Source organism: Lissotriton helveticus, chromosome 11, assembly GCF_964261635.1.
Source record: "Lissotriton helveticus chromosome 11, aLisHel1.1, whole genome shotgun sequence".
Taxonomy (NCBI): domain Eukaryota; kingdom Metazoa; phylum Chordata; class Amphibia; order Caudata; family Salamandridae; genus Lissotriton; species Lissotriton helveticus.
Window position 1 is genome coordinate 589,933,198 of NC_136072.1, and position 20,588 is coordinate 589,953,785.

At 42.2% G+C, this 20,588-nt stretch overlaps 1 protein-coding gene across 2 annotated transcripts in view; it reads left to right on the forward strand.

The window, feature by feature from the left end:
• The first annotated feature begins 460 nt into the window (after window positions 1-460).
• The window catches only part of PIWIL2 (piwi like RNA-mediated gene silencing 2), a 1,947,029-nt gene continuing 1,926,901 nt past the window's right edge, over window positions 461-20,588 (forward strand). Inside the window, exon 1 of one of the 2 annotated variants that reach the window (XM_078666379.1) lies at window positions 461-595. The gene's annotated coding sequence lies outside the window, so the exon portion shown is untranslated. The remainder of the gene's footprint in view (window positions 596-20,588) is intronic. The other variant, XM_078666380.1, reaches the window with a different exon arrangement.

The following is a 20,588-nucleotide window of genomic DNA, read 5'->3' on the forward strand; positions in this document are numbered from 1 at the left end:
ATCCATCTGCCCATTACTTTGTCTTTCAAAAATAATTGTAATTCTATGGGTAAGGGGGTTCCCCTTGTTTGGAGCAACAAAAATTAGTTATAATCGTTTTGAATAACAGAGGATAACTTATGAATCAAAATACCGCTTGTACCCTCATTGCTATAACAGAACTTTGACACAAGTTATTGTCGTTACGGAAACGTGACGTCATACAACTAGTCGGAGGAACAGCCTAAATGTAGAAACGTACTAACGCGCCTTCCTTACCGAATTCACGACCCGAAAAATCTGAGCTTGACTGTATTTTCCCGCTGGGGGCGTTTGTCTGTTGTCTGATAGGCAGTTGCTTTTCTGAATACGCAAGACGTACACCCAATGGTAAGTCTGGTTTAGGGGAACGTCATTTCGTCCGGCCAATGGCTGCGCTTAATGTGCGCGTGGGATGGATGCACGTTCCTGCAGTTCCTGTTGGTCGGTGTTCAGACGTTGAACCAATTGTGTTAATGTTCTAGTAATAGGTAGGACACTTTCGGTATACACCGGAGCGGCGGAGAAAGTAGGGCACGTCAGTGGAATTCCAGGAGCGGCTGTTCGTTTTCTGAAAGTAAGGGACATAGATTCAGTTAAAGGAAATTACTGGTCTCGTCGAAAGTGTGTCCGCGATTTATTATGGGAGCAGAAGGCCACCTAAGAGGTCTTTGTGGGAAGAGTGACGGGAAGGGTCGTGGGTGGCCGAAGTGGAAGTCACATGAATTGTGCTGGTGGAGTGGCGAGGTGCTTGTTATTGTTATAGAAAAGATTTGTTGGTTGTCTGATTTTATGGTGCGTCCTACGGAGTTACCAGAACGTCTTCGTATCACTGGCGGCAACGTCCCCTGTTCATTTAAAAACAAAATTTTTTTTTAAATAAATATATATAATATTTTTTTTTCACAATTGTTGCCTTCTTTACTTTTAGTTTTCTTGTAATGGTGTTTTAAATAGTGTTTTTTTTTTAAACATCACTTTTGAAAAGTATGGTATTTTATGTGGTCTTTTTGAGTGTTTATTTTCTCCGAGTGTATTATTGTAAATGATTTTATGAAATCTAAACAATGAACTATTTCAATTAATAATAATAATAATTTCTTTATTCGGTTTTTAGCATTGAAAAACCATAAAAGCAACAATAAAAAACATAACACAGTACATTGATAAAATTCACTCAATATTAAAGATTTTTCCTATGCCTGATGATGCATTTTAAAAAGTTTAATACATGGTAGCAGGTGCGCTCAGAGTCTAACAACTGTAGGGATAGCATAGCCGGGCGACATTGTCTGAAACCCCAAGGCTTTAGCAGTGGGAATAACCAAATTTTTCTGTGGGGCTGAAAGTATTTGCAGAACAGTATCGTGTGCATACACGTCTGCGGAGAGGTATCGTCACACGGACAACAAGTCAGATTTGAGTCCCAAGTGTTCTTTTCTGGGAAGGCCACTAGTCTGTGGAAAAGATTGAGTCTGAATCTAGTCAGGAGCATCTTATCATATGTGCTGATTTCCAGTGTGAGATAGGGCTGAATTTGTAGAGTGAGCTGTACCATGTTTGCATGTTGAACAGATTGTTTGGTTGAAAGCAGAGTAATTCTAAGTGTCTCTAGATGATTCATAGCTTTCTGCTTCAGCTCTTTCTTGGTTATCTCAGATAGAGATGCTGGAGTGAGATAATATCTTTCCAAGCCCATGTCTGTAAAGAAACGCCTGACATAAGTGAGCCAGGCTATTTTATGCGCACAATCCAGTTCCATTGAGTCCTCTAGGATGTTTTTTGTCAGCATGTTCTTCTCCGCTAACCAACTGCGTCTCCAGAGTAACAATGGCTGAACTTTTATCAGATCCTCTATATAGGGTATTCCCAGTTCTGCGTGACATGCATAACATATACTTTATTCTTAATTGCATATATTGATCACATTTTTGCTAAAGTACCAGGTAACTATGGGTTGGGTTGTGTTTAAATATATATTCTTTAAAGCTTCATACATAGTATCAGTACATCTGATTTGTTGTGGTATATAGCAAATCGTGTAGAGCAAATTAAATCCAGTTAGTTCAATACAGCGTGTGACCTGCCACTAAGTAATCCTAAACACCACAACGAGACAAACTGATTTTAGATAATCATCATCCCCAAGGTGGTAAAAGTGCAATACATAATTGTAGGGCACAAAGCCTTGGAGTTAGGGAAAGTATCAATAAGTGGGCTGAGTCAGCAATGAATAGTCATAATATATATATATCTTTTCCAATCCTGCTTTCGAATTAAAAAAACAGGCACCGACTCCGTGCGATATAGATCAAAGAAAAGTATTTATTCCATGCGGTACAGCCAGACGCGTTTCGACGGACGAGGCCCCCTTGCTCACTACATCTGGATTCTCTACAGTGAGTTAGCATTATATCATGTAAAACTCGTGACACACAGGAGCATTGAGTCGTCCTGACAACTGGGTGGGGAATATAAGACAGAAGAGTTCATGACACATTTGCAAGTCATGCACCATGCTCTGTGAACAAACTTATATAAAGTGACTGTTTTAGAATTCACACATAATGATATCAATATATGTATATTTACAAAAAGCGGTAACTTGTTAATTTAAAAAAAGTCGCAGCTTCTGGGACAGCGAAAATCACATTAGTTGACAGAAACAAAACACCCCATTCAAGTTGTTATGGTTCATGTGTTTGTGTGTGCGCATCCTTCCCCGATGATGTGTGTTTAAGGACCCGAAGCTGGCGTGTCTGTTGTGTACATCTCATGAGATTGTATATTTCTCCCACCTATCAACTGCGTGTGTGTTCATGGTATTCTGTGCATTTGAAAATATGACGCTGATGCTTGTATGCATAGGCACACAATCTCATGTGGGACGATCGGGTCAAATTTGTAGTGGCATGCATGTGTTGCCCAAGTGGGCCTAGGTGCGGGTGTTTGCTGCTGGGTTATAAGCTTAAAAACCAGTTTTACTGTATCCCCATAATTAGATGGATTCATACATAAATGTAAAAAAGGGTAAACTCTGAAACAATGTTTCTATAACAAAAACGTTCTAAAAGATGGAAAAGAAGAAAAAATGTGTGTGTACCTCAACGAGTACATTGTAAAAGAAGTATATACAGTTGTGAGAGTGAATCGTATGTTACTAGGATTGGGTTCGGGTTGCAAGGAGGCACGAGTGACTATCTCAGTGCTGTTATATCATGGTATTTAGAGATGTACGCTCATGACCTCATCGGCATTCATGCCATGTGGGATTTTACAATCAAACAAGATTATGTATCTGACTTCAAGCCATCTTAGTGTCAACTGTCTGTTCCCCTCTCTGATCTTTTTTTACACTATCCATAACAAAATATGTTAGGTCCTCTGCTCTGCCATTGTGTTGATGTGGTGGGCCACAGGATATGTTGGGTCATCGTTTGCGATGGCCCTAAGGTGTTGTTGTATCCTCACATGTACAGGATGAATGGTGCTACTTGCGTACATTTTGTTACATGTGCACCGCAGAATGTGTGTATATATATATATATATTTATCTATATCATTGGGTAGCCTACATTTAATTGATTTATGCACACAAACCTGATTGTTTGTAGGAATAAGTTCTAAATATTTGGTTGCTAGTCAACTGGATGTTCGGTTTGTTGCCTCAAAGAAATTCATTCTTCCAATATGTTTCATGTGAAAAGGGGAAGAAATCAATTCTCTACCAATGGTGTTATGCGGTCACCACCTGTCTATTAAATTTAGGTTTGTACATTTATTTTATTTATTTAAGAGAAATTTTATGTAGCGCTGGCAAGACTCGGGGGGGGGGGGGTATTAAAGTGCTTAACATCAGGACTGTTCAACAAATATGGAGTATAAATTGAACAGTTAAATCAAAACAGGAAAGGGCAAGGGTTGAGCATGGTGCAGGAAAAATAGCAGGGAAGGGGTACAAGAACATCAAGGGTTGAGGCCATTCTTTTGTGGGTGACAGGTATCCTGCTAGTTGAGATGTTGAATTAAGAGGAGATCCTTTAGCTGTCTTTTGAAGCTCAAGAAGGAGGGGTTAGTCTTCATATATTCTCGAATGGAGTCCCAGATTTTAAGGGCATTGCACGAGAATGAGTGTCTGTGTTTTTTGTTTGAGGGCTTTTGGTGGAATGAGGAGTCTGGTGTTAGAGCTCGTTTTAATTCTTTTTTTACTTGCTTTTTTGAGTTGAGGTAAGCTGGTTTCTCATTGTTAAGGGCTTTGTGAGTTAACCAGGCCGTTCTGAAACTGCTGCGAGCTTCAATTGGAAGCCAGTACAGTTCTTTCAGTGCAGGGGTGATGTGGTTATATTTTTGGATTCCTGTGACCATTCTGGCTGCTGCATTGAGGGGGGTTTGAAGGGGGGACGAGGTGGGATTTTGCAGTGCCTGTGAGGGTGGCATTCCCATAGTCTAATTTAGACAATACCAGTGCCTGCGTGGCAAATTTAAGATAATTTGGCGGTAGGTAGGGTTTGATTTTGTTCAGAAGTTTCAAGTTGTACAAGGCACTCTTCGCACTGTTCTTCAGTTTCATAGGTCTTTATTTCGATTTTTCATCATAAAAGACAGTTGCCAAAGCAGAATAAAACATATATAACAATACAAATAAACCATCATATATACAAGACATTTCATCAATCTAAAAAAGATTAAACAATTTATTAAAGACCTAATATATGAACACCCATATAAAAAATTTCAGAATTAAGATGCATTTAAATATCTAGTTCTAATAACCCATGCTCACCCCAGATACTTAGCAACACCCACAACCACCATCTCAGAGGTATTGGTACGTAGCATCCTCAAGGCCTCAGTGCTCCCTCTAACTTCCAATCTAAGGCATATGGGCCTAATCCATTCGTTTCTTGGGGCATGATAAGCGGGGCATGCAAAAATAAGGTGGCCTACACTCTCCTTGTGGTCAGGACACGAGGGGCAGGAGTCATTTGAATGAGCAGACCAATTCTTTGTAAACAACCTTACTGGCAAGGACCCCACACAAAACTGGTGGTATAATTTTTTGTCTAAGGTCTTAGTGATCACATCCCACTAAGTCTCAAGAGAGGGGTCTAATTTGTGGACCAAAAATCTGCCTGACAGGCTAGAAGCATCTGATTATACCACAGATAAGTGTTTGACAGAAGCCCAATAGAGTGTTTTAAAGTCTTGCTTGGAGGGGAAGGAGGTGGACCCTGGGGAAACCCATAACTGATTAAGACCCATCTCCTCCAAAACCATTTTTACCTCCCGTAGCCAGGGAATGTTAGAAGAGCCCCATACTGATTTGACTTCTTCCAATTTGTTGGCAAAAAGACTCTGGTCCGGTGATGTCCAGATCCGTCTCCATAAAGCTACTAGCCGATAGCGAGCCATCTCGTTAATGGGCTTGCAGCCCAAGTCTAACAAGAGTGGTTTAATCGGCGTAGATTGAGGCAATCCTACCAGTTTCCGCATAAATTTGTTTTGGGCTTTTACCAATAATGAAAGATCCATGTAGCCCCATAGATCAGCCCCATACAAAATGGCAGAGCTAATTGATTTTGTTCAGAAGTTTCAAGTTGTACAAGGTACTCTTCGCACTGTTCTTTATATGATCTTTCATTGTCCGTTTGCGGGTCCAGTGGAATTCCAAGAGATTTGGCAGAGTCAGCTAGGAATAGCTTGCAGTTAAGAACGTCAATTAAGTTTAGCCATTCTTGCATCTGTGGGGACTGTTCTGTCTTTGATATGGGGAGAATTTCAGTCTTATCTTGGTTGTGTTTTAAGCGGTTGTGGGCTAGCCAGTGTTGGACTTCTTTGAGGGTGGCATGTAACCAGTGTATGTCGTCAAGGGAGGAGACTTCCAGATAGAGCTGGGTGTCATCTGCATATAGATGGAAGGTGTTGTTTACTTGGTTGAAAAAGAGGGTGAGTGGCTCCATGTAGACATTGAACAATGTGGGCGAAAGGACCGAGCCTTGGGGGTCACCCCGGGTAATTGCTGTTGTGTCAGAGGTCAGGTTGAAATCTGTTTTGTAGAAAAGGTCTGAACCAGCGTTGGACCACCCCTTCTGCACCAATCCTTTTTAGGAGGGACTCCAAGAGAAGTTTGTGGTTGACCATGTCGAAGGCCAACAAGAGGTCTAGGAGTATGAGCAGGCAGATCCCCAGATTCCAGCGTCAGTCGCCCTGGCCACCATGAGGTTTAGCATCATGGGTGTAGCCAGATGAGTTAAAAAAAAACAATTTGAACCATATCGCACTGAATGTGCAAGTGAGACAAGCAAGCTCAGCTCTCATTTGGTTGCTTCCTGAGAGCCTTTTGAAATTCATTGACATTCTCAATGAATCTGGTCATCCACCCATCTTTCTCTCTAGCTGCTGCCTTTCTCTCCATTCATCCTTCCTTGTCTTCATCCATTCAGCTATCCTTGTTTCTACCCGCTCATCTCTTTATCCACCCGTCCCCTTTCATCCTCTTTTCCATCTTTCATCCAGCTTCCATCCATTCACTCATTACTCCATCATTTTATTCAATTGTTCATCCATTCATATCACTCCCTCCTTTTCTTCCTTCTATACTCCCATGATTTATTTGTTCAGCCACTTGATACATCTTAATATTATTTTCTTGCAGTGTTATTTATGTTTGGAGACCAGTGTCTCCAATAAAAGTAAAAAGATCCATGTACAATATTTTAAAGAGTTTGTTAAACTCATCCCCGGCTAAGCTGCTGAAGTGTGAGGTTTATGACGATCTGTCTAGCAGTAAATTGAAGGTTGATTTCATGCTGGGCATATTTGTTGTTAGTTGTGGTAAAGTAGATGGATATATTTCAGGCATGGCAATAGAAGGGCTTCTGAGACAGGATTGTTTGCTGGGCATAGAAACACAGAATGGTAACCTATGAGGTGTTCAGAGAAGAGATTCCAGTGGATGACTTTTGTTTTAATCAGCCCATGAATTTGAATCCTGACCAGGCAAACTCAGCCTTCCATCCTTGGTTCAGTAATATGAATATGGGATTATTCTAAGTCAGCAATACACCACACCCTAGTCCTATCCATATAAGGCTTAACGTTTGATCCATGCATAATAAGAATCTAGTCCACGTATAAGGATACAGATAACCCCTGACCTACCTCTTAGTTCACTAATAGCACTGCCATCCAGGGGAGGGCAGGATTGTTTCTCAGTTCATCTTTAAAAACTCACTTTTAATAAAGATATCACTAAAGCATGAGGTTTTAGTGCTCTGTTGTTTACAAACAGCACATTTTCCATTGTAATGGCCAAACGCTTACCCACTAACATGCAGATTCAGCAAACGTAGTAATCATTTGTACATCACCAAGTAAAGTGTTCTGATTTGTTTCATCCTACTAAATTATATTTTTTCATCACACACAATTACAAAACGAGGGCTTTCATAACTATTGAAATTTATTTTAAAATGTTTTTATGGTTCACTTTTTAGCAATTTAAATGTGCGTTAGAATACAACATGACATCCTACTGCCTTTCATTTCACACTTTTTGTATATCTTGTTTGTGAGACAGTTCACTCGAACTTTGCAGTCTGAGAAAGAAAAGTAATTGTAGATGTAAATTGACTTATGATCTCAGGCGGTGCTTCAGATGAGAAAAAGGGAATGGGGAGAATGATAATGAACATCCTTTGTAGCATGTTAAGATAAGAGATGCATGGTGCATCCACCATTTGGTAGAAGGATCATGGCTGAGGCAAAGAGAAGACCTAACTAAGGTCTTGGAGGGTAAGACATAGGTGTCTTAGGGGTAGCACACTTGCAAAAGAAGTCAGTCCATATTGTGCCCGAACACTGGTGCATCCTCAGGGCAGGGGCAGGCTGTGTCTTATGTATTGTTTTATTGTACATTTGGCTTTGGGTTTTATTCTTTTTCCATGTTTTAATGTACAAGGAAGGGTCCCAGCTATTTGTGCTCGAGCCTAGGAGGAGGCAATATACTGGCCACCCTAAGTTGGAAATGTAAAATTTTATTCGTTGTAAATCTCTAAAGCAGTGCATTGATTATTTTTTTTAATTTGCTAAGGTGTTGTTATCCTTGGATGGTCTGAGGTGGCTAATCTAACCACAAACCATCATTGACAAAGGCATAAGGTTTGCCTTCTGTTTTAACCTTTTCAGCGCGACCGTGATTCCCCCTCCGGTGCTGGGCCCTAATAAAAACGGGCGTGGTCATGACGGAACGGTTCCGTCATGAGCACAGCTCAACCGTAGCTCATGACGGAACCGTTCCGTCATGAGCATCGAAGGGGTTAAGAAAAGAAAAAAAAAACACAAACCATCCAGCCACATACACAGAGCACATCGACACCTAGTAGCACATATTTAGACCCCCATTTTCACAATTCAGTTGACATAGAGCCATCAGTGAACAGACCAATAGGGCTACGTAAACCTGCATTTCAGGGGGAAACCATGTGGTGGGAAATGTACATCATTGGTGATGTACAGCTCTGATTCCAACAGCTGTGTGCATTAGGGCACAGGGTGATGTACTTTAGGATGGACTCCTATATATAGCAACTGCTCGGTGTGACACCTTCAACTAGCACTTGGTTGGTTTGACCAGAACAGTTTTGCATGCTGAGATTTTAAGATTGTACTTACAACATCTGATAGACCTCCATTCGCAGATTCTTTACCTTTGATTTTCCCCAGGCGTCAGACTGAATCTGGAAGATTTATTGTAAGCATTACACCTACCTGCTGGTAGGTGGCGTTGATCGGCTCGGCGTAAGCCGTCTGTGTCATTCGCGCTGGAAAAGACGTTGCGGTACCTGTATAAGCATCACCCAGTCATGCTGACGCCAGTTCTTTCCTTTCTGAGCCACCCAGCGCTGATCTGCAGGAGAGATACCCTCCTCACTTTTTGACAGGCCTTTTTTCAACGTTTTGTTGACTTCTTTTGAGGTTTATCTCTTGGTGTGTCGAGGACGCCATCGCGTAAGTCTGGTTTTAAACCCTGCGGCACCTGTCTCCAGCGTATGTCGGCGATGGACGCACACCTCGTGTGCCTTTGGAGTGTGACCACAACTCCAAGACGTGCTCCGGTTGCTGGGCCATGACTCCGAAGGCTTGGAATCTGAGTGGCAACTACATACAAGAGCCATTTCAAAAATTCACTATGAATATGTGTTCGGCTCGCAAACCAAGGGATGTAAATCAGTAAACAAGAGATCCCTCACTGTAGGGACCAGTGGAGCCAAACTGAAAACCTAAGACAGAAAGTAAAAATAAATGGTCACCGCAAGAGACCGACACATGTGATTGAAGTGTACCTAGTGGTAAACTTAACCATGAAAATCTGGTCAAAAACACAAACCAATGTTTTGTAGAAAGGCCTAGGCTTCGTTCCAACAGCTATGCTGGACAAATTCAAACTGAGTGGCGAAATAAAATAATTCACTAGAAAAATCAAGCTCAAAGTTTTCTTTGCAAACATATCACCTCAAGATGACAATCAAGGGGACACCAATGTAAGGCCAAGTCCATTTTTCACCACCCAACACCCTGAGTTCAGGATTACCAGTGGAAGTCTTGGCCTTTGAAAAGGCAGTTCTCAAAGATATTGGAGAAATAGATCCCAGAACCATTAAAATCTTCTATAATACAACAAGGGAAGAACAAACGGCAATCCCTGAACTATCAAATGATAGAAGCCTGGTCTTAAAACCTGCAGACAGTGGGTAGTGCAATAGTACTACAAACAGCGGTTGCCTACCGAAATGAATGCTTTAGATTGTTGAGTGATGAAAGGAATGACCAACGTCTGATAGAGGACTCCAGGGAACACCTAAGAATACAGATAACATGCACGATTGAGGAAGCCAGGGCACATGACTGGATTATGCAAAAAGAGGGAGATTTTTTAAATAATTCTAATCCAATCACTCCCTATTTCTACACAATTCCATGAATCCTTGACTAGTCCTCCTTGACGACCGATCGTGTCGGGTATAGGCTCAATTCTTGAGCCTTTATCTAAACTTGCAGATGCCATCCTCAGGCCCCTCATTCAGAAAACAGACATGTATTTAAAAGATACCAAGGCAGCACTATGCCTCCTAAAGGACTTTTCTTTCAATCCGGACACAGACATTTTGCTTGGAATTGACGTGGAGAGCCTCTACACCAGTCTACCCCACCCAAGAAACTCTTAACATCATAGAAGAGGTTTTATTTGAAGCAGATTGGTGTAATCATACACCTAGGAACCTGATCCTAGAATGCTCTAAGTGGACCCTCATAGAAAATGTTTTTCTTTTCGAGGGGATGTTATTCCTCCAACAGCATGAGATCAGCATGGGGAGTAACTTTGCTCCTAGTGTAGCCGGCCTCTATGTACATCACCTCGAGACACATAGAATCCTCAATCAAGAAAACCCAGTTTTTCAACATATTAACCTTTGGAAGAGACATATTGATGACATTCTCTTAATCTGGAGGGCAACGAGACAACATGCCAATGCTTTCCTAATATGGCTAAATTATCAAAATACTTTTTTGAAGTTCACGCACACCATGAGTAGGAGTTGGTATTTTTGGATCCGAATATCATTGTAGAAAACGGCACACTGAAGACCAATACACATAAGAAACCCACCGCAAAAGACTGCCTCCTTTTATTTGACAGCTTCCACTCCAAGCATCTAAAAGAGAATCTACCGTTCGGTCAGTTTCTGAGGATTAGGAGTAACTGTACCAAACTCAAGGACTACAAGATACAAGCAGACCAACTAACAGAGACATTTTAGCCAGGAACTACCTCAGACGAATGGTGGCTAAAGCAAAAAAAAACGAGCATTAAGCAACCCTAGAGATGACAACCTAGAACCACGCTCTATACAGAAAGATCAAGAAGCACAACCTATCTGTATCACAACATATAGTGTAGCTTCCAATCTGGTCTCCAAAATCATCCAGAAACACTGGTGTATTTTGAATAGTGGATATTTGTCTGTGCCAAAACCTTTGTTCTCCCACAGAAAATGAAAGATTCTTAGGGAACTGTTAGTACACACTTGCCATGGACTATGAACGATAAAACTAGGACACTAACTAACACTTCAACTTTACCCATGTGGGAATTGCAGCGTCTGCTGTCTCACTGAGGTAACTAAAACAGTGTCATTTAACAATGAAATGACTTGGCAACTCCGTAACTTAACAAATTGCAATTCACCGAGAGTGGTCTACCTGATCACTTGCCCTTGTAATTTGTACTGCGTGGGCATGACCACTCAAAGTAAGAACTAGGATCTGCGAACACCGCAGCAACTTGCGATGCCAACGGACTACTACAAAAATATCATCCCATTATCTTGAACAAAAACTCGCACCCAGTGATTTAAAATGGATAGTCCTGGAATATATAAAAGACACAAACAACCTGGAAAGGAGACTTCAAGAAAAGGAAAAGAGAAGGGTGATCAATCTTAAGACAGACACCCAGGGCCTCACCAATAACATCCCATGGGGCCAATTTCTCTAGATCTGCAGTTCCCCCTTTACATTCTCTAATCTAATTTGTACAACAAAACTACATGGTACGAAACTAGAATTTTAAATCCCTACCAGAGAGCTCAATTCTCTCTTTGTTAACCTTAGATAAAGTATCCTTAACTTAATTGTAAAAAGAACTGAAAAAATGTAAAACATTTTTTTGTTTAAGCCTTGCAAAAAGACCTCCATAAGAAATATCCGAATCAGCCCATTTTTAAAATGTTCTTCGGTGCCCAAAATCTTACTCCTCCAGTTGTCTATTCTATCCACGTAGTCCTTTTGTGCCCAAATTCCATAAATACTGATAGCCAATTTGACCTCGATGATGGCCTGTTTAACTTCTTTGTATTCCAGATGTTGAGAATATTGATAATCATATGAACATTTATCCTTTCCAAAATGGTCCCCCCCATTGAGCCAAGTTTGGTGGCCATTTTTGAAGAACACGCTCGAGCGGTCTAGTGTTCCTCAACCTAGACACGTATGCTGAAGCCCTCTGCAACGTGACAGCACAAAACACCCGGTCTGGGATGCGTCGGCAAGATGTGGTCCCCGGGTGAGCCGATTCAGGTGCAGTGACTTAGGGCAGCTTTGATGAAGCAAGTGCAGTAGGGTGACTGCCAGTGTAGCACTAAGCGGATATTTATTGGGACACCACACTACATACCTCGCATGAAATTGGCCTCTGTTGTTGAAAACAAGCGGTAAATATTACTGATGGCAATTTTGATTCCTGTTTGCAGGGTTTTTTTTTTTTTATATATATATTTTTATTTAACAGTAAGACAAGAGGAGGCAATACAAACATCAGGTGTTTCGCGATGAAATACAGAATAAGGGCCAGGCGGGTGAAATAAACAAACAATAATCACTGTAGGAAGTAAAGGGCCCAGCACGGATACATAGAACGGAAGCAGGAAACAAGCAATCTGTGAATCAAGCAAAGCGATCCCACCCACACGACCCATCCATAATGACAGGATAAATAAGTCAGCAAAAACACCCGGACAATAGAGGATCCGTGAAAGATATACAGCCCGTCTCTCGTAAAAGAAAAGGGGAAAAGAAAAGGGGCCATAGAACATAGAAAAGGCAAAATAAAAAACCCCACCCCGAACCCCCCACCCTGCACCCCTGCAATGGCTACGGCCTAACCCCACTAGCAGCGTGCCTGTCGCCCCAGAACTACCCCAAAGGAAGGGGAAAGAAAAGCGGAGGAGGAGAAAGCAAACACACTCCCGGTCTCCCGCACCCCCCGCCAACAGCGACCACCCGGATACATGTTAAAATCAATATTCAGCAAGTATACAAACCGGTAAAGGAAGGATAAACAACAGCCACCCAATTCCCATCACGTTACAGATACAACCCCAGAATCACGAAAAGCTCTTATATCGGAACCCAGCGATAAAGTTCAGCCCTGGCCAGTACGGTCCGTCAGAAGAGTCTTTGCCATTCGAGCCGCCATTTTGTTGGAAAAAGCAAAGCGTCCACAAAAGTTCTGTTCAGCACAAGAGGATCGAAGACAGGATAAAAGTTCACGGCTTGAACTAGGAAAGGTGTCCAAAGACAGCGAATATCCAAAACCATCAACAAGAAACTCGTAGCCACATGGAAAACCGTCTGTAGATGTGTTAGGTGGCAGCAGGGTCAGGCCAAAGACGCTAGCGAGAAGCACGGGCCGGCTAGCCGGTAATAGGGGGCCGTCAGGAGTCATAAATTCCGGGGTACGCACAGGGACCTCGACCTCTGAGACACAATGCACCGCTGGTATCATCTCCAGCTGGAAACCAAACGAGGCGTCGTCCTCCGCTTCCAGGATACCGTCCACTTTCACCATCAGTGTCCGGAACACAGCGACTGTGTGTGAATGGAGCGCCCCAATGGCGGCCACAACGGCCCGTAGAGATGGCGCGCCCTCCGTCCGCTCCATCCCCTCTCAGTAGGAGACAGAGCCGGACTCGAACCCCGGAGGCCAGCTGCTCCGGAGTCACGGGCCACGCAAATCCGATCACAAGTAACGGGCGCTCCTCGACGTGCAGAACACACCGGTGCCGCCAGAGAGGACCCCAGCCCGTCAACCCCGAGGGGGCAACAAGGTCTCCGGGCCCCCACCACGGCAGTCGGCGTGACACGACGGTGTGTCCCGGGCGTGGATCGTTCAAAGGATCGACAGGAAAATCAACAATTCAGGCACTCTTCGGGAGACCGGGCTCAGTCCAGGTCTCACGGCCGATGTTGTTCAACTCTGACTCGGGTAGTCCAAAAATCGAGGCCCCGGCTTCCACACGGTGGTAGGCCGAGAAATGGAACACGGCGTATCTTCATCAGCCGATAAGATAGAAATCTCGGGATTGCATCTTTTGGAAGCTGTAGACCTTCATAAACAAGAAAATCAGGGGCACGGTCAGGATGAAAGACAGGATAAGCGAGCTGCTGGCGGAGGTCGGTGGAGCCGGGAGCTTATGCGGCCATCTTGGTTCGTAGCGTAGCTCCTCAGGCCCTGTTTGCAGGGTTTGATAACAGGCCCCCTCCTCCCTGGTGGGATCATGACACACGAGTATGGTGTCTAAAATGTATGTTTGTAAATATACATATACATTTCTTCGGTCATTTCAGGCTAACGGTTGTTTCTCACTTTTATGCAGTATAATCATTAATTTTTGTGCTTTTTAAATGCACCAATACACCTTGGGTGTCTCATACATTCATCGCTTTGGACATTAATTTGTGTCAGCCACTGCTAATGTTTTTAAACTCTCCCTTCTTTCTCGTTTTACAGAAACGCATTAATCCTGAGATTAATACCGTATGTAGGTTGTGTGATTTGCATTGCTTGCAACAGAATATGTTCCTATAGAGGAACCTTTGAGGAGTGGTACCCATAGGAACTTGATTCCTTGGCTCCTGATGAAGAGCCAATAGGGGCAAGCGTTGAAACATGTTGACCAGATAAGCAAGGAATAGATTCATTGATATCCTTTTCCTTCTCCCCCCCCCTAATTTTTAACTTTTCCGACTTGTGGCAGAAATAAAATACGGTGACCTACTAGTTAGGTATTTTTAAACTTGTGTAGCATCTGCACTCCACTCCCTCTCCCATAACTGTGTCTTCATCATAGACAAACACCAAAAAAGTCTGGATGAAGCACACCTTGATCCGCCGCGGATCGGGAAGTTCCCCAATGATGAAGCATGCCACAAGGGGCAAACCTGGTGGGTGAGGGATCTTTAATAAAAACAGAGTTTTTCCTCTCATCGTGGAGGGTATGTCCATTGCTATTCTTTCCTAATTTACCGGGTTCTTTGTTTTGCTAAAATTGTACATTTGAGGAGGGCGAACCCAGTTATTTCTCTTCCTCCCCCCCCCCTACTTTTAAAGGTATATATACATATGCATAGATGTAAGTATAAGGAGAGATTTGCTAACAAACTCGCAAGATGGAATAAAGATAGTCCTTTTTGTTTAGTTTCGGATATGATATTTCGCTATGCCCATAAGGAATTCTCCCATTCATGATTGAGTAAAGTGACGCACCGAACTTCCGTGATTCACGTTGGCGTCTGCGAACCGTTGCAACGCGTAAAGATCAGGGGCAGGGGCCTGAGCATACATTTCTTTTATATGGAGGGTGAGAAGGGGCAGAAATGCGTCATTTCTAATTTAGGTAACGATGCTCTGTTACTATAACAAGATTGGTTCTATGAGGTCACATGATCTATTAGCCAAAAGAAGGCTAGACCGATCACTCGTAGTCTATGAGAATGCTGAAGTGAGTTTTCGCAATGTGAAACTTTCCAATAAAGCGCAAAGAAGGACACAACTAATGTTGAATCCCCAAAAGTCAAATTAGACCGCATATGTTCCTGAAACTAGAGTGGCGAGAGCATCTCAATATGAGCGAGAATAACAGTGGATAAACGGTAAAATGAAATGAAATTGGAGAAAGATTTCTAAAAATAAATCTCTCAGAAAAATTCCTTTTTTTATTTTTATTAAGCATTTCCAGAAGATACAAATAAAACCAACATCAATCAATAATATAAAAAACTATTAATACAGTACATTAGAATAATTATACAAAGCAATTGATACAGAAGAAGCAGTTTTGAAAAACTTTACATCATACAGAGATCGTCTTGGTCCATTAAAAAGACTTTTAGCCACACCTGTACAGTATCTTGGAATAATCTAAAAAGTTAAACCATTCATTACAGCCTACCCCCATTGGTGCTATAGGCCACCTCAGTTAGCTTCCTCCTATGCCACCCTTACATCTCGACTCCAATCGGCAATATATGCCCAAACCTTCTGCCCCCGAATTCTGGCCTGTCTGCCCCTACAGGCGTAAATAGCCCTTTCTTGATTAAGAAATTCAGAGAAGCCTAGCAAGCAACATATGGAACGTTGGTGGTTCAGCATCTTTCCATCTAGCAGCTAGTAAAACCCTATATACCGCTGTCCCCAGAGACAGACAGTATTCCTGCTCGGTGCTAAGACCCATTGTGCTATCGCAACCAAGGATCAACAGAGTAGGGGATAGTTCTAGTCTATGGCATAATAATTCCCCCCAATACCCTAGCAGCCCTTTTTTACAGAGTTAGTTTATCACAGTCATACAACATGTGGATCAGGGTGGCTGGTCCTAGCCCACATCTGGGGCACTTATCATCTGGCCTTTTCCCCCATGTGTACAGTTTGGCTGGTGTAAAATAGAGATTAAAAATAGTTATGTACAATTGGGCTTTTAAATTTGAGGATAACAGTATTTTAGCCGTTAAAGAGAGGCTCATATAAATATCCACATCGGGGTTTCCCAAGTTCATTGCCCAGTATGTTTACCTTTTCTAGGTCGTCTGGGATCTTATCAAGAAGTAAACTATAAAAGTTCCTAATTCTGCTGGACTTCCTGGTTATGGCGTCCAGAATTGGTATCCTGTCGAGCTTAATTTTAGGGCTGCATAAGGTGAGGATGCTCCTGATCTGAACACATTTAAAATATTGGTTATCCGGTATACCAAAAACCTGCTCTAGCATGGGAAATTGAAAATCTTGCTCTCCCCCACAAAGGTCCCCAATTGTTCCTACCCCATACCTTTCCCACTTTTTCCCCATGGCATCGTTGATCTGGGATGGAAATAGCGATGAGCGCCAAAGGGGGGTATATCTACAAACATTCGGGATTACCATAAGTTTGAAAACCTGCTTCCATACGTTCCATGCACTGTAGATCACTTTAAACCGTACCTTCTTATAATAGCTCGGTTCCAGTTGCCTCAGTAGCAGCCATGGAGGATCTCTCAGAAAAATTCCAACTTACTAATATGTGTAAAGACTGAAATAAGTACAAGTGTATCGTCCTAATAGGAGAAATCAACCTGAACAGGGTAAAGAATCTCATGTAGGTCTCCGATGTGCCAATATATAAAAGCCCCGGGTAAACATACAGAAAGTACATAATGCCATGTATGGGGATGACCAGAATAAACTGCTCCTAGATATAATTAATTCTTATATCTACTGGCATTTTCCCAGGGTAAATCGTTGTTAAGGCCCGAGTATAGGTATTAAGAGTAAAGTTCCAATAAACTTCTCCCCTTTTTCGTACTTCGGTGCTCATGATCTCTTGGGTAGTTTTGTTTTTCTCTCAGATTGCCAATTTAATATCTTCTGGCTTGTGTTGAAAGTCAAGATAATATTTAACTAAAGGAGCTGCTGGTTTAGATATTCTAATCACTGAACTATGTTCGGTGAGGCGTGTTGCCATAGATCGAGCAGTTTCACCTACGTATCCTCGCTTACAGGGACACAAAAGTAAGCACATCATGTTTTTAGTTTTGTCAATTCGTGAACCGCTTAGCTGTCACAGTAAGTCCATTAAAAGTTATAGTATCAGTCTGTATCACTAAATCACATGCTTTACAAGGTGTACAACTGTATGTTCCAACTACTGGTAAATTTCATCTATTGTCGTTTGGACAAACGAAGTATTCGTTTCGAAACGTGAGTGTACTACGATGTCCTTGATATTTCTATTCCTTCGGTGTGCAGACGCGTCCTCCCAATACCTTGCTATGATGGGGCAAGACCTAACCATGTATTGGAAATCCGCTCTCTGTGAGGGGCATCTAAGGCACTCTAGACCTAGGAACATGCAGCTCAACACACAGGAGTAGGGTATGTATGGTGAAGGTTAATTGAACTAGGTATACCTAATTCTCAGATTCTTAGACACTGTGTTAACCTGCCGCTTCACCCATTCCTAATCAGTCAGTTCCTGCCCTACGATGACATTTCATTTACTCTGTTAACCCGGGTACTCAGTGAGGCGGGACCAGGGCCGGTACAGCAGAATTTCCAGGGCTGATATGTGTTCCCAGTCCAGAACTGGGCGGGACACCAGGAGTGTGCTTTATAACTGAGTCACTGCCTTCTTGCCCCTTCTGCGTCACAGCAAATAATTCCAGTGTTTCGGAGGCATAAAATGTGGTCTGGCCCAATGTCTTCGTGATGATATGCGTCAGTGCATTATAGTTGAGTAATGCCCAGGCCTGTTCCGTATTTCTCGGTCACCTCTGAAAATGTGAGCAATTTGGTGTGGTCAAACATGTTTCCGAATGTGGACAGTCCATTCTCTAACTAATGCCTTGTGTCATGGTGTAAAGTTAGTGGAATAAAATTTGGGAGCGCCTTCAATGGCAATGCCAGAGAATATGGTGTATGGGGCATTAACTCGGGCACACATTTATGCCAACAGTACTTTGCTGCCATGTCCAGATTGTTAGGTACAACCTCATCAGCCCCTGGGTCTAGCAACCACTCTAGTAATGACTGTGCTGTGAGCCCTCATGTGAGCTGCACTGCCTCGGTAATCATATTATCTGATAGCCTTTTCATGGGCCACTGCAGTGAGTATGTTAATGTACTTAATTATCGTGTTATGAAGGCATAATGTCTAGGACATTATTTCTACGGTTTACTTTAGCATATTGACATCCTCATACATTATTATGGACTCCAGCAGTGCCTCTTCCATTTATTGAAGTTTGTATCTTTACAGGGTTCTAAGATGGTTAATCGAGGAAAGTAGGCACTGAGTATGCAATACCAACTGGAATAAGACCGAATGCGGCACAGTTAGCTCCAACCGTCTATGTAGTTGTTGGGTAAAGTTATGTACAAACTTAAAATAGAATTCCGTGGGCCCTAAAAATGCTCTCATGTTATCCTTACTTTTGAGTGTGTTTGCATTGTGTATGGCATATAAAAGCGCTTTTTTAGGTTTTATACCTGCATGTCTGACCTCATGACCAAGAGAAGTATTACTGTTTCTTGCAAATTTACATTTGTTATACTCCGCTGTAACAGCTTTCTTCTCCAACATATCTTAATCTTGTTTAAAGGTCTTGTTATGTTCCAGTTTGGTTTTACCTATAATACAGTTGGTATCTTGAAAGAATATGACAAGTAACTTGTGCATTAACCTCTGGAACATGGTGTAGCAAATACTAAACCAAACAGTAGTCTGACAAGTTAGAAATATCTAAAAGGTGTAACAAATGCAGTTAAACCTTTGTTGTCAGGATGCAGTAGTACCTGGCAATCAGCAGCTGGGAGGAGTCATTTGCTGTGAGCCACTTGATACCCCTGATGAATAACAATAAACTCATTAATTCTAGGTAAAGGAACTTGATCCCGAAAATATTTTTGTTCAGGTCTGATGTCCACACATAATATCAATTTGCCATTGATATGTGCCATGACCAAAGGGGCAATCTAATTTGCTGAATCTTTTGGCTCTAATACCTGCTTCCTTTAGTTTCTCCAATTCTAAAGCTACTGCGACTCCAAGCATAATCTGTATTTTTGATCTTGTGTATATAGGGTTTAGCATATTATCTCAAAACTATCTTATGTTGGACGTATGCAAATTTTCCAGTCTTTAAATAAAATATAACCGGAAATGATTGAAAAATTTGTAGATAGTTTCATATCCCTGTTTTATTGACAACGCAGACTCCGGGTTGTTTGGCCGAAAGAATATCCCCAGATAACTTTGATCTGACCACCCTAAAATTGATGGCCCTTCTTACCAAAATATTGTATTTACTGTCAGACTTTGTCTTTAAACCGAAAACCAAATTTCCTGAATTACAACAATTTTACAGGTTCCCCAGTGAAGCTTTCTAGTTTGATATCAGGAGGCTCCAGGTAGTCATCAGGTAAACATGTCAGTCCATACATTCTTTTTTTTACATATATTTCTTTATTGGTTTTACATAAACATTTAACTGAATACACCGTACAATGTACAGAGGAATGTATTTCACAATCACCTTTAACCCTGTACCCAATCTAATGCAATTAACTTTCCGTTACCAAAAGTACACTAAATTCCAGTCATGGAACCTGCATTCCAGGTACCCCACATTTTACAATGTTTTCTGGGGAATCCCTAGGCATTATAGACGTATAACTCTGCCTCTGCGCAGTGGTCCATTCCATGTGTCCACTCGTCCAGCATGGGCGCTGTCTCTGATCTCGAGTGGCGGGCAATATCTCGTTTGGCCACATGGAGTCCCACCGCAACTAGTAGTCTAGAGCATCTAACGCCCCCAGTCGTCCATGAGCCCCAGCAGTATCATTTTGGGCTAAGGCGCTAACAGGCTTCTGGCCACGTAATATAGTCTTGCATATAGTGCGCCAATAACTTTGATTTGTTTGGATAGATCATACCAAATCGTGTGGTAGATAGGGTCTAGTTGTGTTTTGAAGTGTAGGCAGTGGGCGTGGTTCATCTTGGGCAGCCTGCTTGTGCTAAAGTAAACCTTGTGCAGATATCCAAGTTATACTATCCTAAGGTGCATGGATATCACCAGTGGCCGCAAGGCCATCCTGGTTCCACCCAGTCGTATTCCACCAGTGTGCCTACGTCCCGTTCCCGTATCTGTGTCCATGTGTTCTGGGTGGTTTTTGATTAGCGAGAGGTATATCTTGGAAA